The sequence below is a fragment of the Paramisgurnus dabryanus genome, chromosome 10 (genome assembly GCF_030506205.2).
Source record: "Paramisgurnus dabryanus chromosome 10, PD_genome_1.1, whole genome shotgun sequence".
NCBI lineage: Eukaryota > Metazoa > Chordata > Actinopteri > Cypriniformes > Cobitidae > Paramisgurnus > Paramisgurnus dabryanus.
The window spans coordinates 33,342,799-33,366,030 of record NC_133346.1 but is presented as its reverse complement, the minus strand read 5'-3'; the positions used below and the strand labels follow the sequence as shown (position 1 = coordinate 33,366,030).

General features: G+C 38.6%; 2 long non-coding RNA genes and 1 pseudogene across 2 annotated transcripts; 1 reads left to right on the top strand and 2 right to left on the bottom strand.

Moving 5' to 3' along the window:
* Positions 1-842: 842 nt before the first annotated feature.
* On the bottom strand, positions 843-9,431 carry LOC135741361 (uncharacterized). Its single transcript, XR_012337807.1, has 5 exons — positions 9,324-9,431; positions 9,141-9,220; positions 8,971-9,050; positions 1,509-1,608; positions 843-1,428 (listed from the first exon to the last, which is right to left on the bottom strand). It is a non-coding gene; the product is annotated as an uncharacterized lncRNA (long non-coding RNA).
* Positions 9,432-13,590: 4,159 nt separating this feature from the next.
* Positions 13,591-15,622, bottom strand: LOC141282923 (uncharacterized). The gene is made up of 3 exons (XR_012337808.1): positions 15,430-15,622; positions 14,127-14,265; positions 13,591-14,002 (listed from the first exon to the last, which is right to left on the bottom strand). It is a non-coding gene; the product is annotated as an uncharacterized lncRNA (long non-coding RNA).
* Positions 15,623-17,069: 1,447 nt separating this feature from the next.
* LOC135718195 (NLR family CARD domain-containing protein 3-like) overlaps positions 17,070-23,232 on the top strand; it is a 58,901-nt pseudogene continuing 52,738 nt past the window's right edge.

The following is a 23,232-nucleotide window of genomic DNA, read 5'->3' as shown; positions in this document are numbered from 1 at the left end:
ATGAATAATTTTGGTCCTAGTACTGACCCCTGGGGGACACCACATTTAATGTCCAAACAATCAGATGCATAATCTCCCAACTTCACAAATTGTTTCCTATCTTTTAAATAACTGCTTAACCAGTTCAACACTATCCCCCTAATCCCTAGCCTTTCCAGTTTATTGATTAATATTACATGATTAATTGTATCAAATGCTTTTTTCAAATCAATGAATACCCCAACTCCATATTTCTTTTTGTCTGTAGAATTAGTAATTTCTTCAATAAGTTCAGTTAATGCTAGTGATGTTGACCTACTTTTTCTGAAACCATATTGACTGTCCGAGAGTAATTGGTATTTATCAATGAAATTATCTAATCTGTTGTTGAATAATTTTTCTAAAATTTTTGAGAATTGTGGTAATAAAGAAACTGGCCTATAATTTGTGAAGTGGTGTTTGTCTCCAGATTTGTATAGAGGTATTACTTTTGCTATTTTCATTTTTGTAGGAAATTGACCTGTTTGAAATGACAAATTAAAGATGTAAGTTAATGGAAAAATCTTATAGGATTCCATTAGAAAAATCTAATAGGATTCCATTAGAAAAATCTTATAGGATTCCATTAGAAAAATCTTATGGGATTCCATTAGAAAAATCTTATGGGATTCCATTAGAAAATTCTACAGGATTCCATTAGAAAAATCTTATGGGATTCCATTAGGAAAATCCTATAGGATTCTATTAGAGGATATTTCTAAAGGATTTTAAGACATGACAAAAATATCCTTTAGGATAATTTGTAGAGGATTTTAATGGGATCCAATTAAATGTTTTGTTTCTTAAAATATGCTTTCCTCTTTTTGATTTTGTACATTGTTGTTACACTGTAAAACCCGAAAAGTTAACTCAACTTAAACCGTTTGAGGAAACCGATTGCCTTAAACCAAACATTAGTATAAAAAATGATGACAGAAAAGGGTAAAATTATTACAGTTTATAAAACAATTGTTTATTTTACAAACATTTTTTTGCTTTTCTGTCCAAATTCACATTAAAACTAATATTAGATTTACACATTCCTTTATAATATATATCAAGTATTCCTTTATGACTTTAACAGACTCAGTGTATTGCACACTTTTAATAAATCAGCGTACTGTTCCTTAAACGACATTTAAACATTTTTAAGACGTACACATTTCCCATGAAATTTCCAAATTACACAGGGTCACATTTGTCTATGCCAAGCATTGAGAAAAAACAAACATTATTGTTTCACTGATAAAATTGTGGTCTACTCACAGCATAATGATGAGTAACTGAATAGGTCCACTTGTAGTAACATTTCTTTAGTTTTTGTTGTGTTAATGACAGTTGGTAGATGAAAGTCAGTCAACCTCCTCAATGGTAAAGATCCAAAACTGCTCTAGACACGTTCATACTTACCTGTGAGAAAACACAAAAGTATGAATAAATGTTTCACTAACAGAACTGTGGTATACTAACAACTTAAATAAATGTGGTACCTTTAAAGTTTTTGCGTGTGAATGATGGTTGGTTGAGAACAGTCAGCCAGTCTCCTCAATGGTAAAGATATAAAATTATGCTGGATGCATTCGTGCTAACCTGGGAGAAAACACACAAATATGAATTACTTTTCCAATTACAGAACTAGGGATGTGCATTTATGTCATTTTTTCATTTCGATTAATCCATAGGTCTGAAGAACGAGTACTCGATTAACTGGGGCGGGGCAATCAAAGGGGCGTACACGTCATGGTGAAAATGAAAATATTTTTATTAAAAACACTGAAATAAAACTTAATTTTGAAGAAACTATGACAGAACAATGAACACATACTAGATTATTAATGAATTAAATGGTTTTAACAGAAACCTCTAATAGGAATAGCTGCGTGATGAAGTGAATCTAAAGGGTTAATAAGCACAAACCGCTTTCTATATGACGCACTCTAAATATAGTAAGCCTTTATACAACATAAATGTACATTGTGCATCTATCTGCATAAAATGCTAGACTTCAACTAAGTTTTTAACTAAGTTATGTACAGAAAGTTTAACTCCCATTGTGGATGTGCACCATAAACAGCGCCCTTTTAAACACGTCCAGTCAAAGCACAAGCTTCATAACATTAAGCAGCTTTAAGTCTTTTGCTATTATTGTTGTGTATGTAGTATAAAACAAAGCAGTCACAGTCCAGGTTAACTATATTTTCTTTACTCAACTTCCTCACACACGGTTCTCTTCATCTCCTTCATACATACGTATTCTGTTGAATAACATGGGTGCATAGCGCCACTAACTGGGCAGGAGGTGTATTGCCTTATACCACATATTCCTCTCTTGTAAGAAATAAAACTCTGTACTGTAGCACCAGAATATCAGTACTTAATGAACAATATATGTAAACTGAAACAACAAAATTTGTAGAAAATAATAATCTCACATGTAATCACATGGAAAGTATGTATGTAACAAAATCTGTAGAAATGTTAGTAACTAATGACCTAAACATGGAAGAACAGAATCCACAGGTATTGTCAGATCTAGCCTAGCATGTAAACGGAAAGTCTAATCAGTAAGTCAAAATTCAAACTTATGACAAATATACTAGTAAATGAACTGTAGATACAATCTTCAGGGAACAGAGACAAAATAAACATGTTCACATCACTTTTTTTTTTTTTTTTTTAAATCACATAGTCTCTGGACCATACCGGGGGAAGTCGCATCCTTGGAACTCTTGGAGAGAGGGGAAGGGATTGCACAGTTTCGGGTGGTTCAGAGGTGCTTGGCAGCAAACAAGCATCATCGGGCTGTGATGTAGGAACACTCGAATTGGTGGGGGGTGTAGGTGCAAGGTGGATGGCATTCCACACTTTTCCATTTGATAACAGGTAAGTAGCGGGGCCTTTCTGGGCTACCACTTTAAAAGGTTGGGTGAACTTAGAACATCCTTTCGCAATGAACCCAGGCTTGCGGACACGTACAGAAGATCCAACTTGGAAAGTGGATGGTTTTGCACTACGTCGTTTGTCTGTATACCGTTTTGTTTTCTGTTGCTTCATCTGGATGTTTTGTTTCAGGTTTGTATGCTCTGTAAGAGGCAATGTGGAGTGGAGACCTCTGATATGCAGCTTTGTATTGAGTGGTCTACCATGCAGCAGCTCGGCAGGAGACACTGAGGTCATGGCATGGGGAGTGGCTCTGTATGTGTGTAAAAACTCAGTGACAAAAGCTTTCACAGGTTTACCTTCGATGTTGGCTGTCTGTAAGCAGTCCTTAAATACTCTGTTGAAGCGTTCTATTTCCCCATTTGCTTGTGGGTAATACACGGAGCTGCGGCAATGCTTGATATCTCTGTCAGCAAGGAAGGATTCAAACTGAGCCGAAACAAACTGAGGGCCATTGTCAGTGACCAGTTCGAGTGGATTTCCTTCTCTACTAAACACAGTGGCAAGAAAGTTCATAACAGTAATTGAGGTAATACCTGAGCTGAAGGCAATCTCAGGCCATCGGCTATAGTAGTCAATGAGAGTTATTGCAAAACGGCAGTCAGGAGGTGCAGCTTGAATAGGTCCCACAATATCCACAGCTACCTTTTCCCAGGCTGCAGACGGAGTAGGCACAGGTTGTAGCGGGGCAGCACGGGTGATAGCAGTTTTGTCATGCTGCAGGCAGGTAGAGCATGACTTAATGGCAGACTCAACCTGTGAATCTATGCCAGGCCACCAATACAAGTCTCGCAGTCTTTGTTTTGTGCGAACAATCCCTTGGTGTGTGTCATGAGCTAACTGAATGAGCTTTGATTGCAGAGCTTGTGGTACAATCACACGATGAGTGCCGCGAATTATGTAACTATCCTGCACAGCCAGTTCATTCTGGATACGAAAGTAAGGTGTGATGACAGGGTCTAGGTTCTTTGCACTCCTAGGCCATCCTTTAGAAATGTAGAGTCTCACCTTCTGTAGCACTGGGCATGCATCACAGGCTCTTGAGAGCTCTTCAGCAGTGACAGCTGCAAAGTCAGCTGACACAACAGCCACCATCTCCAGCTCAGGATCTTGATGTTCTTCTGTAATGGGAAGAGGCAGACGTGACAAGCAATCGGCTGTAACATTCTCTCGCCCTGGTTTGTATTCAATGTTGTAATTGAAACACAACAAGCGAGCAGACCATCGGGCTATTCTCATGCCTGCACGTCCAAGGCCTTTGGTTGAGAGTAAGGTAGTCAGAGGGCTGTGGTCCGTTCTTAAAGTAAAGTGACGACCCCACAAGTAAGTGCGCCACTTTTCAGTCGCCCACACACACGCTAAGGCCTCTTTTTCGATTGTAGAGTACTTGCGTTCACACTCGGTCAGTGCTCTAGAAGCGAATTCAACTGTCTGTTCTGTATGGCCCTGGATCTGTGTCAACACAGCACCAATGCCGTAATCTGACGCGTCGGTAGTGACGACTGTCGGCAAGGAAGGGTTGAACAAGGCAAGAGCAGGGCTTGTAGCTATTATGTCTTTAACACGGGAGAAGTTTTCCTGAGCCTCATCAGTCCAATGGAAACCAGTAGACTTACGAAGTAGAGCACGAAGAGGTTCAACAAGTGTGGCATAATTGGGAATGAACTTTGAATACCACGCAGTCAGGCCAAGAAAAGAACGTAGTGACTGAGCGTCATGAGGAGGGGGAGCTTGAACCACAGCTTGGACATGGTCAGGGTCGGGTTGTAGGCCAGAGGCAGAAATGAGATGCCCCAGAAAGGACAACTCAGACTTTCTGAAGTGGCATTTAGCGGTGTTCAGCTTCAACCCACTCTCTTGTAGGCAGTGAAGGACAGCTTTCAGTCTCGTGTCATGAAGTTCAGGCGTCTCACCATATACTATGATGTCGTCTAGATAGCATTGCACACCTTTTTTATCTGTCAGAATCTGAGACATCATCCGTTGGAAGGCACTAGGTGCTGAGGCCAAGCCGTATGGGACCCTTGTAAAACGAAAAAGTCCGTCATGCGTTATAAACGCTGTAAGGTCTCTGCTGCTTGGGTGTAACTGGACTTGATGGTAGGCATTTTCCAAATCGATTGTGGAGAACATTGTTGCACCACGAGCTCAGTAAAGACTTCTTCTATGTGTGGCAAAGGGTGACTGTCTATCACCACCGCTCTGTTTGGCTCACGTAAATCCACACAAAGACGAATGCCACCAGTCTTTTTCTTCACAACCACCAGAGGAGACACCCAGGCAGACGAGTCAACTCTCTCTATGACGCCTTTTGCTTCGAGTCTTTTCAACTCCTCTGAAACAGCATTACGAACAGCAAATGGCAGTCTGCGAAGTTTCTGCTGGACTGGGGGCACATCAGAACGCATTTTAACTTTGTGGGTAAATCCAGTAGCAATGCCTAAAGCCTCAGTGTTGTTAACAGCAGTTCGATCCTCTGCTGGTGAGGCAGGTGGTTCAATATGTCCATCTTGAATTTGAAGGCGCAGAGCAGTGAAAAGATCCATTCCGAGCAAAGATGTCCCATCACGGACAATGTAGAAGTCTGTTTGTGTGCTATGGTTGCAGTATGTAACAGTAAGGTTAAGGCATCCAAGGACAGGAATAGGTTTCTTCATGTAGGTCACTAGACGTACTGTAGGCTTTTTAAGGGGCATATGCAGGAACGTCTGGCGGTAAACATGCTCTGGAAGAATGGAAACTGCTGACCCTGTGTCTACAAGCAAATCTGTGTTAAGTAACTGTCCATCTTTTACATGAAGAGACACAGTACAGGTAAGGCGTTTTGTCTGTGACACAGTGGAAGTAGGAGTAATATTTAAGACCGTAAGATCTGGCACAGTAACTTCTTGCACATTGCATGTGGAAGCTGAACTGCGACACACTTTGGCAAAGTGTCCTATTTTTCCACAATGTTTGCATTTTGCATGTTTAGCAGCACATGTTGGGTTGTTGGCTAGATGTGAACTGGATCCACAACGGTAACAAGTCTTGCGTTGGGCAGTGTGAGTAGGGCCATTGTGTGTGCGTGTTGCATTTGATTTCGTTGTCGTTCTATGTTTATGTGTGGCAGCACCACCTCTTGATTGAACGAATTTGACTGTAGCCTCAGCTGCGGGAGCCATCGCTTTCGCTTCAGCCACTGCATTTTCAATTTGGGACGCAATTGTAATTGCTTTCTGCAGTGTGAGATCTGTTTCTAAAAGTAGACGTTCTCTAATACGTCCGGAGGACGTTTTTTCTATAATTTGATCCCTAATCATGTCATCAGCGAAAGCGCCAAAATCACAGTTCAGAAGCAAATCCCGTAATGCAGCAACGTATTGAATAGTAGATTCGCCGTGCATCTGCGCACGCTGACGAAATTTATTCCTCTCCACCACCACGTTCACTTTCGGAACAAAAAAGGCTTGTAAAGCATCACACGCAGACTTGTAAGTTGTACCGACATCCGGAAGTGTAAGAAAAATCCGCTGGCCTTCTGTGCCCAAACAATGAAGCAGCAGCGCACGTTTTCGCTTGTCCGGCATGTCGTTTGCAGTGAGCGCCAGGAGGTAATTCTCAAACATTTGTATCCAAGACTTATAGAAAATTGTCGGCTCACCAGGAGTGTCCAGGAAAGCTGGGGGTTGTGAAATTCCAAGAAAAGCCATTCCTCGTCGCCAATATGTTGTGTATGTAGTATAAAACAAAGCAGTCACAGTCCAGGTTAACTATATTTTCTTTACTCAACTTCCTCACACACGGTTCTCTTCATCTCCTTCATACATACGTATTCTGTTGAATAACATGGGTGCATAGCGCCACTAACTGGGCAGGAGGTGTATTGCCTTATACCTAGGGATGGGTATCGTTAAGGTTTTAATGGTATTACTACTCTTACCGGTACTGCGTAACGGTCCGGTGCTTTAACGGTATTCTTATCGGTACTTTGGCCAATGTTAACATTTGATCACGAACATATGTTCACATGATTAAGTTAATTATGTGTCTGCATTTCATTATTACAAATTAATTTCTGGATATCATTTCTAAATATTATACATATATTTATTAATGCACCAGCGTGAAAGCTGCAGAAAAAAATACTCTAAATAGGATATTTAGGCTAAATAAATGTTTACATGCTGATTTTTCTTTATTTGGGATTTTAAAAAGAAGTAGAAAATATGTTGAATGCATAACGTTCAGCATTTCTCCCAAAAGAAATCAACAGAATTTCAACGTAAGGTAAGCAAACCAATTAGGGAGATTGTACATTTATTTTAAATGATGTGAACAATGTTGATTCAACATGATTTTAGCATACATGCCTGATACGGTTGATGCGGCAACCACCAGAGATGATGGTTGAATTTTGCAGGCTGCGACCTTCTAAGGACGTATTTTAAGACCGATTGCGTCACAGCAGCGCGACTTGAGGCTGTGACTTGTGTTAATATTATTCTGTTTATGTTGCGTATTTCTAAGGTTGATTAATTTTATATACTGTTGAATAGTTTAATCTACATCAACGTGTCATATTTTCTAAAATAAATGAATATTTTTCTGATTCCATATTTATTTAAATAAGTCAGAAACGTCTCCGCTGTGTCCTGCTGACAGGCGCGGTGGGCGCGTGCAACAGGTGACGCAAATTATAGGTCCTCCGAGGGTTAGACTGTCTCATTTCAGTTCTCTTCGCGGACTTCTGAGGCTGCCACCTTGAAAGAAAGCGTGCTCCCCTTTTAAGGTTGTATGCTTAGAAGGTCGCAGCCCTTGAATTGGGACACAGCTTCTTTCTGCACGTAATACACTTTTGAAAGATGCTTTGACAGATTGCTTGTGTTTCCGCCCTTACATGCAAACATCTTGTTGCACTTACCTGTATGACAACGAGCGTTGTCTGCATCAACTCTAGTGAAGTATAACCACACTTTTGAATGTTTTGCTCTATCCGCCATCGTCACTCTTTGTATTAAGCGGTAGTTCTAAGCGCGTGTGCGTGCGGCGCGCTCGTTGTTGTGGTTGTGTTTGACAGACAGCCAGCCTCCGCGGCGCGCATGAGAGATCTCGCAGATCTCACAGACAAACGTCTTAATCACAAATTAGAAATGTTTGGTGAGATAAAATGTGCACGAAAACATTATTAAGCAAGAATACATAGTACATTTATTTTTATTTTTTTCTCCAGGACCGAAAGCAGAACCGATAGCGTCAGATCTTACTGATACTACGGTCTTTCATAATTTAGCCCCGGGGCCAGTTTAATACCGGGTTTCGGTACCCATCCCTACTTATACCACAATTATTTTAGCGATTAGCTGTGGCGTGTCATCCCCTTACCTGTTCTCAGTCAAGATATAATGTTAATGCTCGTATGGCTCTCTGGTATCTTTTAACATTGATGTTTAAATATGAGATGATAACCGTCCCCTTACCTGTTCTCAGTCAAGATGAAATGTTAATGCTCGTATGGCTCTCTGGTATCTTTTAACATTGATTTTTAAATATGAGATGATAACCCATTGAACTTTTGACGGCGCTGTACTTTTTCACCTGACTGACTGTATTTCTGAAAATCAGGGCATCTTTTTAAACAATAATGCCTCAGTGATGTGAGGTGTGACCGGCTTCACGGGATCGGCGAGTTGCCGCGCATTGCGCGGATCGAGGGGTTGCCGCGTGCACGGCGGGTGCGCGGAATTATCTGTTTGTTTTTTAATCATGCATGGTAATGTTACTGATGTCATACGCCGGTCTGCATAGCTCAACACGACGTCAAACACGCATCTCCAGACCTAGCCTTTACTACCACATGCGCTTGTAATGCTAACCAGACATCCAATGCCGTCATATCCACAATAAATAAATAGATAAAGCCGCATGATCATCGTTTTTGTGATCGATCATCGATGCCACGTTCGAGTACTCGTGCCCATCCCTATACAGAACTGTAGTATACTCACAACATAATAAATGTGGTAACGTTACCTTTAAAAGGTTTTATGAGTGAATGGCCATCCATCAGTCCTTACTGAGAGAAATTCTAATTTGCGCGGGAAACACTTGTGCTAAACAGTAAGAAAACACACACAAATATGAATTAATTTCCAAATGAAAGAACTGTTGTGTACTAAACATAACAAATGTGGTAATGTTACCTTTTAAAGGTTTTATGAGTGAATGGCCGTCCGTCAGTCCTTACTGAGAGAAATTCAAACTTGCGCGGGACACACTTGTGCTAAACGGTAAGAAAACACACACAAATATGAATTAATTTTCAATTGAAAGAACTGTGGTGTACTAAACAATATTAAAAGAACAAATAAATGGGGTAACATTACCTTTAAAAGTTTTTTATGAGTAAGAATGACCGTTTGGTCGAGAACAGACAGCCAGTCAATAAGTCCTTACTGAGAGAGATTCAAACTTGCACGGGAAATATTTTTGCTAAACAGTAAGAAACACATAAATATGAATAAATTTTTCACAACTGTGGTGTCCTCAAAACATAATAAATGAATGAATAAATGTGGTAACGTTACCTTTAAAAGGTCTTGAATGACCGTTTGGTTGAGAACAGACAGACAGACAGACAGAAAGTCAGTTAAAGTTAGTCCTTACTGAGAAAGAAACACACATAAATATGAATTAATTTTTCACTTACAGAACTGTGGTGTACTCAAAGCACACTAATCTGCTGATAAAAATGAGTCTGAGGTCAAATTGCTGTATCAATGTCGTGTTGTTTTATCGTATGTCCAACATTACACAAATTACTGTAACCGGGTGAGTATTACAATGTAGAGTCACGACCAGGGCCTGAAGTTAACATTTTTGACCACCAGCCACTGTGGCAGGTGGATTTAGAAATCCACCTGCCACAGAGACACTTTACCAGCCATTTTTTTTTTTTTTTGCCTGAATAGTGAATGATAACACTGTCTTTTTTGTATGAATTCAATATATATATATTTTTAGAGATACAAAAGTGAATTTCTCTTTGTCTTAGGTTGTTTGATTAAAATTAATGACACAGACTTAAGTAGGTTAATTGAGGTTACTGTCTCTTTAAGACCAGCACAGACTGGTTTTTGACTCTCTAATACATACACTTAAGACATAAAGAAATATTTTATTAGAAAAAGAATACTGTTGAAATAATTTTGTTTATATGTGCCCTGTCAAGAGCAGAAAGAGTTTATGTACGCTTGCTTTTAGGAACGCGTCTCTCCGATGTGCCCTATTGAGTGCCCTAAAACCCGCGCACGCATACAGAGACGGAGGGGGCACAAACTGCGCACATAAACACCGCACATACGTTGTTTTTCATTACTCTATTCGCAAAATGTATGTTAATGTACTACAGTATAAAGCACAGTAGCGCAACTCTCTCTAAAGTTTACACATCAAGAGTTCTGATCCGTCACAGCAGCACTACACATCTGTGGAACTGTGATTATACTGTAGCCTATGTCAGCATTACATTCTCATCCCATCTCACCAACAGTTTAATACTTACTCGCACATCCAAACGTAGTCAGAGAAGTGCCTCATCTTCTTTCCAATCGCATGAACGTTGCGAAACAGCAGTCGCATCCTCTCAATGAATCACTCAATTTGCATCGGTGATATGCGCAGGTTGATAAGAAATGAGCGGGTGCCGGTTACGAGTCATTCAAAAATATTTTAATGATATTCTGGCCGCGGTCATTCGGTCGAGTTTAAAAACTATTTTGAACAATTGCGGGCGCGTTAGCTGAAAATGTCGGTCGGGAGTGGGTTGTTTATACATTGACCCGCACATCACTGATTCGCATTGGCTACCCGCCAATGTGGCTGGTAGATTGACAGTGTTACCCGCCAATTGCAAAATCCACCCGCATTTGCCGCGTGGTCGGGTGTTAATTTCATGCCCTGGTCACGACAAACAACATGTTTTTAAAGTGTAAAGATGCTTTAAAGGACAAGTTCGGTATTTTAGACTTAAAGCCCTGTTTTCAGATTGTTTATGGTGAAATAGAATGGTTTTGACTGAAATTTCGACATTTGCGGCTGCCCTGAGAATTTTCGCATGTTTGTGTTTCAGCTCAGACCTCTACAATGGGTTTAATGGTGCACTGGAACAATCCTTCCTAAAATGCATTAAACCTTCGTTTACAAAGACGTGAAACTCACCGAGTGGTCAGGGGTGTTCACTGGTATGCTCACACAAAAATCGCTCCAAAAGACACATTCCAACAGGTTTTATTGTAGTTTTTGCCAACTCCATTGACTTGTATTAGATGTGCTGTGAGGTACGTATTACTCCGCGCCGGGAACTTTGTTTCTATTCTTGCAATTGGCAAAGGCGGATTAGCGCCACCACCAATGTTCCCTCTAAGCTGCGCGCGTGCGCGGCCGCGCAGGCCAGCCAAAGTGGCCGCGCAATAGATTTGTCAGACCGCGCACATTTTTCAGACCGCACATAAACATTGATGCATTTGCTGTTGTAAAAGAATTAAGAGAGAGAGAAGGCGAGTGTTCTAGAAGGAGAAGAAACTTTCAACCAATCGCTGATCTTGCTACGGTGACAGACACTTTTATGAGCCAATGGTAGCAGCGCATTCAGTTCACACAGTGACGCTGCCAGCACGCACGAGCACAGAGTGAGAGCGAGCCAGATGAGCAGCTGCACGGGTCGATCTCAAGAAACTAAAATATTTATTAAGAGGAAAAAGTTCAGATTCAAAACAGTGATTTAAAACAAATTATTGGATTCCTGAAGTGATGCGATAACTTGGAAAAGCTGTCGCTAGAGTGAGGAGAGAGCAAAATAGAGAATTAGAACGGAGGCAGATGCAGAATCACAGAGCATCAAAACACTGCGAATGAACTTCTTCTTTTAAATAAGAAGTTAAAATGTATGCTTTGGTGAGTTATATTCTAAATATTAACTTGACATTGTGGCATAAGTGTTGCAAATTTGGCAGCAAACTATGAGTTTTATTAGTTTGTTTACATTGGCCGTTGGTATATAACGAACGAGCTGAAGCTATTTACATTTGAAAGTTAACAGTCAAGTAACATAAATGTGATTAAAAAATAAAATTTTAAGTGTCAATATGTTCAATAAGTGTTGAAACCCTGAGTAAGGTTGTTATTTGAAATGTTTACATGATGCTTATTGATAAATCTGTTGAACTGAAGATTAATTACTGTTCTGCCTTGTGTTTTTACAAGGCTGGGTTTTTTTGTGAGAATTTCGAACATCTGTAAAGTTCTCCTGCTCCATCTTGGACACGCGAGACAATTAAGTGAAAGTGTATACAAAAAGGCGAGCCAACCAGAGCTGTGCTTTGAATTCATCAGAACTGGTAGGAGGATATTTTTCCTTTTTGTTTCGGACAACTACTAGGACGTGAATTCGCTGAAACTTCATTTTCCGTATTTTCTTGGATTTTCTTTAAAGGACACTGACTTTGAACTGAACTATTTGAACTATATAAAGGAACAAACGGTCCTTTGAACCGAATCAATTGATTCATGAATTCAACCCAACAGAGTCATTTAAGTGAATCATGAATTTGGATTACAAACAAAATGAAACAGTGTTACACTTTTACAAGTATTTTATTTATTTATTTATTTGCACTGTAGTATATGAGAACTGATTTTCAGCTTGAGGTGAACGGTTCAATCTGCTAAACCCAGGTACCTGGTAAATTCAAAGAGAGTGTTAATTACATGTATTGGGATTTATACACAGGCCCACATTGAACATTATACGTGTGTATACACTAAACCCCGTTACACGCTACACTGTCATCTCTTTGAATCTCCTATGGTTAACGCAGGCTCGTGTTCATTTTCGGCAGGTCGTGTGGTTGCGAATTCCTCACAGTACTGAAATGTGTGCTCAGAAAAAAAATAATTTGCTCAGTGCTGAAAAAAATTAGAGGGAACATTGGCCACCACCTGGGCTGGAGTGTCTATTATTCAAGCTCTAAGCGGAAGAATGTACGGGTGTGAGGCGTTTGGAAAAATAGGTCCACAGGTTAACAACGAATGCTAAAACAGCTGTTGGAAAGCATCTTTTGCAGCGATTTTTGTGTGAGCATATCAGTGAACACCCCTGACCACTCGGTGAGTTTCACGTCTTTGTAAACGAAATTTTAATGCATTTTAGGAAGGATTGTTCCAGTGCACCATTAAACCCATTGTAGAGGTCTGAGCTGAAACACAAACACGCGAAAATTCTCAGGGCAGCCGCAAATGTCTAAATTTCAGTCAAAACCATTCTATTTCACCATAAACAATCTGAAAACAGGGCTTTAAGTCTAAAATACCGAACTTGTCCTTTAAAAAGGTTGAAAGAGTTTGCAGTGCTTACCTGTTAGCTCTTCATATCTGTGTCCTGGCTGTTGCTTACTTATTTGGTTTAATTTATGGTTAATCATTTGCAGTTTTTGAGTTCATATCACAGTTTTTATTAAGTGAAATTAACTTTAAAAAATAATAAGTTTTAAAAACTCATTTCGTTTAGTGACTTACACTGTTAGGTTTTACAGTGTATATACAAAAAAATAAAACAAACAAGGCTGAAATAAGAGGTTATGGGCTAAATAACCAAGGAGCACACATACTAATAAAAAGTATATGCTTTGGATAAAGCCGTCCACCTAAAGCATACATGTTTCCACCTTGGTGGTCCACCTGGGGTTACATCATGTGTATATATAATATTTATGCATTTGGAGACGCTTTTATCCAAAGCAACTTAAAGTGCATTACAAGCTGCTTATTATTTGTATCAGTATTTGTGTTCCCTGGGTTCAAACCCACGATGACCTTTTGCATTGCAAATGCAATGCTCTACCACGGAGTTATACATGAACAGCTCTAAGGCTCTAGAAGCAGAAAGGGTATCATGTTGTTTTTTGTGTTAATAAGAAAACAATTAAAACCCAGCAAAACCATACTTTGTAATTATGCTGTGTTTGAACAAAACAATTTCTTACCTCTTTTGAATAGAGTATTAGTGCTGATAACAGGTAAAACATAACAGACACAGTGACAAATGCTTATAACTGTAATTATTTTATTAGATACTGTAATCATATTATATTTGTTACTTTCAAAAGGTAAAAAAATCTATATTACATTACCGTGAAATATCTTTTAATGCAAAGCAGTAATTTTCACAAACAATGACTGTGGTGCCTTTTTGACATCTTACATTCATCTGCACATTTCTGGGAGATGGTCTTCCACTAAGTTCCATATGGAATTCATTTTTGAGGTAGCCTGTAAAATAAAGAAATAGAAAACATATTTTAACAAACCAAAATTAATAAATAATGTCATTAGTTGTAAATTCTGTTCATAGTCTAAATTTAGAGATTTGAGAAAGTAGAATTGTTTTAGAAAAAACAGATCTGTGGACATACATCCATCTTGGACACGCGAGACAATTAAGTGAAAGTGTATACAAAAAGGCGAGCCAACCAGAGCTGTGCTTTGAATTCATCAGAACTGGTAGGAGGATATTTTTCCTTTTTGTTTCGGACAACTACTAGGACGTGAATTCGCTGAAACTTCATTTTCCGTATTTTCTTGGATTTTCTTTAAAGGACACTGACTTTGAACTGAACTATTTGAACTATATAAAGGAACAAACGGTCCTTTGAACCGAATCAATTGATTCATACATAGTAATATACTTTAAGTAGGTTGGTTTCTACACAATTTGAGACCTTTAATGGCTGATTGTTTAAATTGCATGAAATAACCAAGAAAACTCTCTTACAATGTAGTGAGCAGATCGCATGAAGTGTCAGTGTTGTTAAAATGAAGTGTTAACTGTTATTCTTATCAACTGAAGATTTAAAGTTACCACATTTACACCATTAGTACTTTATACACTAGATTTACATAGAGAACAAGCTGACGTGCTGAGCCACGCGCTGACTGGTGTTTGTTCATTCATGTGTTCACATAAAGTATGACTTTTCTTTCCCATGCACGGAGAAAAGACAGTAACATTAGACATAACTGCGGTGTCCATAATAGTTTACCATGGTTCTCTCTTATAATAATAATATAACAATTGTAAAACTTTGTTTGTAGTTGCCTCTATTCTGGTTAAAAAGGCGAGTTCAGTTTGAGAAAAGTGACGCAAGCTCTTACACGTGCAGCAAAGCTGTTATGAACTAACATCAACAAAAAAGGTCGATAACTTATCATTAGTTACAACAAACATTTAATGCCTATCCAGTTTTGTACTTTTATCACATGAATTTGCGTATTTTGCACGGATACTCACTCTCTCGCTTCATTCATAACGGTTAAGAATGTTGCTGGGTAACGGGAACAACAACAGTAGCTTATAATGAGAAATTATATTTTACACACGCTTACATTTCTAGACTGTGCAAAATATTGAAAAAATAGTAAAACTTAGCCACTTACCAGTTGTTTGTGCTACTCAGAGTTTCCATTCAGACGAACTGAGTTGTGGCTAGAAGGGATACTAGCCGGCTTACAGCTGTGTCCAAAATCTCGTGAGCTCTCGCCGAACGAGCGCTGTTTTCAGCTAAACCCAACATCTCGCGAGATTTTGCCGTAGCTGTACTTCATCTAGCCAGAACCCTCAAACTGCTGAAGTTTTTGAACAGGACAAAGGATGCCTATGCCCAATGTTAATGATTACAAAGTGTGATAGGGAAGTGTAGACATTTTATGTATAAATATACAAATTATTTTATTTGTATTTTATTATGATTACTTGAGAAAGACACAATTTATTGTTGTTGTTGTTGTTATTATTATTATTTATTACTGGTGCTCTTTGCAGTTAACTACATGTGTGATTTCTTATATAATATAAATCTAATAAGTCAAATAAGATCCTATAGGTCAAAATGAAATTTCGATAGGGTGTATAACAATGTCAAACAGGATTTGTAAAATCAAATACAATTCTAAAGGATACACTGAAAATCCACTAAAATACATCTGAATTTCCAATAGGATTGTATAATCCTTTAGAATCATACAGGACAAATTAAAATCCATTAAAATAAAGCTGAATGCCCAATAGGATTTTAAGAATCCTTTAGAATCCTACAAGACAAAGTTAAAATCCACTAAAATATATCTGAATGTCCAATAGGATTTTGAGAATCCTTTAGAATCCTACAAGACAAAGTTAAAATCCACTAAAATATATCTGAATGTCCAATAGGATTTTGAGAATCCTTTAGAATCCTACAAGACAAAGTTAAAATCCACTAAAATATATCTGAATGTCCAATAGGATTTTAAGAATCCTTTAGAATCCTACAAGATTCTATGAAATTCTAATAGGATTTTTTGACAAGGGTAAGCTTTGATCATGCACAACAAATAAGACCATCAATCATAAACATAACTAATTTCAATACTATGTGATAAACTGCTAAATATTAATACTATTAGAAGCAATGCAATTATTAATAATGAAAGGATATACTGATGTGGGAAATGTTCTCATTTTCCGTCACAGTATAATCAGTATAATAGTATTAAAACAGATGGCGTACGCCATTTTTAATCACACTATGCGTCCATTTAAATGCTTTAATCACATTTATACCTCACTAACTGAAGTGCACATGTGTTTTAGTAACGCTCCTTGAGTGGGAATTCAGTTTAAACTTGACATAAGGAAGTTTTCCCTGAACTCTGTCATCATGACTCGCTGTCAGAAGTCTGTCTTCATCCAGAAACCGCTTAAATAAAGCAACAGCAGCGTATAAAACCCTTACAGGCCCTGTCATAATATTTCTGTCTTCATCACAGCACCAAATAATGAAATACGTTAATATAGATCGTGTTTTTCATTTAATGTAAGTCAATTAAAACAGTGAACAGCATTTGTGAGTTCATAATATTTGCTCTGCATTGGGCTATGTGTGAATAATCAGAAAATTAAAACTGCATGTAAACAGGAGTGAAAAGGTTAGCTCCAGTCATTTGAACATCTTACAGCGGTTAAGTCATATCACATTGTGAGGGTGCATGTAATCGTGGTCCGTGTTTCATTTCTGCTGTTGTATTTTACAGTTTAAATACTAGAGAATCTGTTGAACCCAGCTGTGTGTCTATGAAGAGTGATAATTCAATGGGTAATCCACTATACTTCAGTTCAGGAGACTCTGGTACAGATGTGAGGTGAGGACAAATAAATAACACATTCATCTATGTGTTTACTGTTGTGTATTACATCTGTGAACTACTTTATTTGCAAATGCATGATGTAATGTATTGTATTACAGTAACACAACAGATGAATCAAAGTCCTTCAAAGGGAAGCAGATGGATTCTGTTTTCCAGGTGAGAGGGAGAGACTTTTTTACTTTCAACACACTTTATTAAATTGTTTGGTTAAGAACATAATATACTCACACTCAGTCACCTCACTATGTAGAAATTCATAACGCATCCAGCCAATGTGTAAGCAATTTCAAAGGCCAAAATGTTTTTACCAATTAAACAGTATATTTCCATTTTAAGCAAGCGATAATAATGCCAGATTTTCACACCATTTAAGTTCACATTTAAGTGGGTTATAAGTCAGTTGAAAGAATCTGTACCCTACCTTTACTTTGGAATCAACTAAAGCGGTAAATAACTCAAGAAGGTTAACATTATTCCCTCAGCCACTAGTCTTCAAGATTTCCAAATGGCTAGCTTTGCTTGCCTAGTTAAGAAATTGGCTAAAGTAGAGATGACTCAAAATCTTCCGTGCATTATCCCCTTGAAATGCTTGCCATTTACACAAGTCTGATATAGTTCCCTGCCTCTTGGAAATCAATTTCTTATAGATTCTTAAAAGTGAGCAGTTTTCCTTCTCTTTCATCATCCAAAGAATCTTTAGGGGACACAGTTATCTCAGGAAAGGTGCATTAAAAAGGCGTCCAGACAGTGCACCATTTATAAAATGGAGAAGAGTGGCAGGAAGGGCTGCTTTCAGTTGTTCCGTTATCTGCTATATCATCCTTGCAGATCTGAAGCCTGTCTATCTACAGATTGTCTCTGCTGACCTCCATGTTTTGGAGGAAAGGTTAACCAGATCAGACACCTTGGACAACCCTTTTTTCATGAAGGTCTTAACAACAGTGTTAGGCTGCGTTCACACGGTACCATAATACAGTTGTCAAACCCGTATTTGAGTCCTTAAGACGGTTCCGTTCACACGCAGTTCAGTTATTTACAGGTTTGACAACCACATTCTATAACCGACCTCACACCCATAAATTTTCGGGTTTCACAACCGTATTTACAGAGAAGCTGTGCCGTGTGAACGGAATCGCATTTGACAACCAGTTGTCTGTCACGTCATTCGTTGCTCTTTGTGTTAAGATAATGTAACAGTGCATAAAAATGACTGCAAACTACGCAGCAGAATTGCTCCATAAGGTTAATGTGATTTTATATTACCTTCATAGACGCCACAGAACATATAACATTATGCATAAAATCGCGTGCAGCCCACTAAGTGAGATATATATATATATATATATATATATATATATATATATATATATATATTAATCGTCCACTTTTAAGGTTTAAACTTTATATATAAAGTATAAACCTTAAAAGTGGATGATTAATATAATGTTAAGTGTATAATAAAAGGGATATAAAAATTAGCTGTTTATTTACTCATCTTCAGTGAAGCAATAAAGAAGATATTATGAATCTGTGATTCATATAATGCCAGGCAAAAGATGCGTCACTTTGAGAGCTCAAAAAGCAGATATATCCAATACAAAAGTAATCCCCATGACTCCTGGGGCCCGTTCTTCGTACGTCGCTAACTCAGTTAGCTGGATTTGATTGTTGATGATTTGGCATGATCTTGGATCGTTTGGTTCTTCGAAGCTCATCCTAAACTTGCTGTCATAGCAACAGGTCCGTAAGCTCAAACCTGCTCGGGAGCAGGCTTATTTCATGTAAACAGGATTAGATTGAGGCTTTTTAAGCGGAGGAGATAGGGAAGTCTGACGCAGCCATGTCTTGTCCGTTTTTACGCGAGCAACCTGTTGCGGAAGGTGCGAGAATAATTCGCAGAGCTTTACAAATTAATCGGATATTGCGGGATAGACAGGATCCTTTAGCCCAGCGCGAAAGTGTAATTGTTGAGAGATACCGTTTTTCTCGTGAGGGTGTCATTTACATCATTAATTTGTTGGAACCACACATTAAGTGTTCAACACGGAGGAGCCGGGCTTTGACAACTGCACAGACTGTGTGCATTGCCCTGAGATTCTTTGCGAGTGGCACTTTCCTTTATACTATTGGAGATGCAGAGAACTTAATGAAAAGTGCTGTCTGTCGTGCCATTCGCAAAGTTTACCTGGCACTCAAGCAGTTTTTAGGGGTTTTTGTTGTATTCCCAAGCCACTTAAGACCCCAGGTTGTAAAGCAGAATTTTTTCGCTATTGCAGGTACATTTATAATTGTAAATGACACGCAATCATGACCATGCCAAAAAGTATGACTATTATGTGTCATTCAGGCTTCCCTAACGTGATTGGTGCCATAGACTGCACGCACATCCCCATCAAGGCCCCACCTGGCCCAAATGAAGGAGATTTTGTGAACCGAAAGGGGTTTCACAGTGTAAATGTGCAGGTAAGTTGCTATTACAATTTATAATATTCCAGATTATTAATTTATTACATTAAAAAAAAGGAATGAAATGAAAAAGTATGCAGTTGACCAACTAAAATCTCACAGATGGTGTGTGACTCCATGTTCCATATCACAAATGTGGAAGCAAAATGGCCAGGATCAGTGCATGACTCCAGAATTTTCAGAGAGTCACATTTATGCACATTATTTGATTGTGGTAAGGGAACATAAATGTCAAACTCACAGTATTACACACACACACACACACGCTGAGCCTAACAAAACTGCATTTTTCCATTATACAGGGGATTTTGATGGGATCCTGCTAGGAGACAGGGGCTATGCCTGCAGGCAGTATTTTATGACACCCTTCCCTGACCCAAACCCTGGACCACAAACCCGTTACAATGCAGCTCTAGCCAGGACAAGGGCACGGATTGAAATGACCTTTGGGCAACTAAAGGAAAGATTTCAGTGTCTGAAAAGTCTGAGGGTTGCACCTGACAGGGCCTGTGACATAATTGTTGCATGTGCCATATTGCATAACATCGCCACTATCAGAAAGGAGAGGATCCCTGTGGTGGGGGTGCAGCCTGATGATGACCTCCAGCCAGTGCACTTGGACCAACCTAGTGGCAGAGCTGCACGGGACAGAATTGTGGAACACCATTTTTGAATGTGTAATAAAAGTCGACAAATATGCTTAGTTCTCAGAGTTTTATTTAAAGATTTTTTTATAAACAAAAGCCAGCACGTCATCTTTTGCCTGCAATTAGAGATAGTAGTATTGGTGACTTTAAATAACTATGTGTCAAATAGTGTATTAGCACTTACTCTGAAGGTCCTTTTGAAGCAACTCTATCTCTAGAGCAATTTTTGTCTTATTCAAGTTGTCAAGTTCAATTTCTCCTCTTAATTTGCGTTTTTTTAACTCAAAATACTCAATTTTTTGTTGAAGATGCCGTTTATAGAGGGAACGGATGTCACCCTGTCATTTTTTAAAAAACAGAAAAAAAAACAATAAATACAAAAAGAGTGAAAACATGCCTCATGCAACAAAAGTAAAAAGTAAAACTGTCCACCTCTGTATTAGTTGTTTGTGCAGACTCTTCTGCAAGGCTTTCTGTAGGCCTTTCTTTAGGTGTGGACTCCTGCAACTCAAATTGCATACAGAAAGAATAGGTACACAAGTAGGCTATATACAAATTAGTGTAAAGGTACTTATGCACTTACAGGTTCTTCCTCCAAAGGACAGCCTTCTGAGAGGGTTTCTTCACTGTCCTGTGCAATGGAAATACATGGTATTACAGAGTGTTGCACTTTCTTCCCTTTATGCAAGTTAGAAAAAGAACAGAACTTACTGCACACGCTTCAGCTACCACTTGCATGGGAACAGGTAAAGGTGTTGGTGTATTATGTAAAACTGAAAAAAAGGGTGTGGGCGGGGTGAATTGTCATTACAAATAACTACACTGTAAAAGAAATATAATGTGATCAATAACTCATGGCAACATATTTTATATTAACTAAAAGTGTAGAAGTTTTCACTTTCACAAAGAGTTGAAATGACTGTACCAGCCATTTGGATGATACTTCATTTATGGCAGCAACAAATAATTTTACAGTGTACTAAGACAATTGAAAGCTCATTTAGCCTACCAGTAATGAAGGTGTTGCTGCTACTGGTCCCTGTCTTTGGGTCTGAGGAAGAGCTGCCCCCAGGGATGCCCTCCACAATGGTTCGGTTTTCATTCAATCCAAGGGCCAGCTCCTCTGCTGGGGTATATTGTGGTGGTGCAGGACCACCACCTGTTTTTTTTTTTTCAGCCTTTTTCTTGGTGGCTGTTATAAATGCACAAACACATCATTTCACAGTGGCTTTTAAAAAGAAGGCAAAAGTGGCTTTTTAAATAACGAATGTATGAATTAAAAGCTACCATTTTGTAGAATATTCTTGTATTTCACTTTTACTTGTTCCCATGTTCTAGTGGGTCCAGTGGTGGCTCTGACATTAAAGAAAGTAATTATTAAATTATTAAAATGACAAAACACATACTGTAGAAAATGATAGAAACCTCTATGGACAGCACTTACGCATTTAATTTGTCTGCTACTTTTTGCCAGCCCTGTCTCCTGGCTTTTGCAGAGTTTGAGGTGTTCCCTGTCGTTTTAATTAACGACTGAAATTCGGCATAACCTTCCATCATAAGCTCTTGTTCTGCTTTGGAAAAAAATTGGGCACGTTCTTTGGCCATGCTGAACAGCCAATAGCAGCGTTGCTGATCAATGTTTCTGCTATCGATACATATCCCCTTTTAAACCAACACACGAACGCGCAATTATCTCACATAACTCAATCCAGCGATACTAATCATACACAACAGGTGTGTTCGAAGAACCCAATTAGCCGGTTCATGATTAGGACGATGATATCATCCCCGATGTGTCATTTGATCTCGGATGTAATAAGCGACGTACGAAGAACGGGCCCCTGGTTACATTTGTTGCTGCTTGTGAAGCAAATCGGTTGGTTTTTGCAGGATATTGAACGTTATTTACAACATTATTAGCGTCCATACAGAACCTTGGAAACATATAAAGTGCGCTTTTACGCTTCTAGGTGGCACTAAGAGGCTGGTTTTTCCTGCGGTTGGTAAACCATAATCTCTGCGCCACCTACAGAGCGGGAACATAAGGGCACTTCCTATTTGGCTGCGTTAATGTTTTAAATAAAGTTCAATTTCTTGCAAAAACGGATCGATTTGCTTCACACGTCATTTATGATTACTTTTGTATTGGATATGTCTGCTTTGTTAAAACGTGCAGTTGCTGAAACTGATTTTATGTTCATTCATTTTGGAAATTAAAACTTTAATAAGGAACCACCCTTGTTTATTTTCTCTGCACAATGGTAAGCGTTACACCAGCCAGCTGTTTTTGTTAATTACACACATAAAGTTTTGCCCATTTCATAAATAATACTTTTTTAAATATTTTCGTCCATCACTATGGTTACAGGCGCCGCGTGTAACAAGCATACGGGTTTGAGGTCGGTTGCTTATTCATACAGGCAGTGTTCTATTTGTGTCTTTAATTTGCTGTGTGAACAGGACACTTCCAGACTCACACCTGTAAAATAAGGTTGTCACTCCCGAAATTTTGTCATGTGAAAGCACCCTTAGATGTGCAAGTATAGTCACTTAAAAGAAGGTTATAAAACAGAGGTTCATTAATTCCATAACAATGGTTTTCATTTCTGTGCAGTATGCAAATCGAGCAAGAGTCTAGAACAGAGGCATACAATTTGACATCAGAAGAAAACACCTTACCATGAAAAGTCATTAAAAACTAATGTTTGTCTAACCCAAACCCATCAAGAGATCTGAGGAGAGCTAGACCAAACAACACCCAAGGTCTAAATTCTACTGAAGTAGATTTTAGGCAGCTTTTAGTCTCATTGCTTTAACTTTTGCTGCAAGATCAATTAGACCTTGACCTCCTTCATTTACTGGCAGGTAAAGAATTACAGGAGGCATCCAGTGAAAACCATTACAGAAGAAATTAACACATACTTTTTATAAGCGTTGTAAC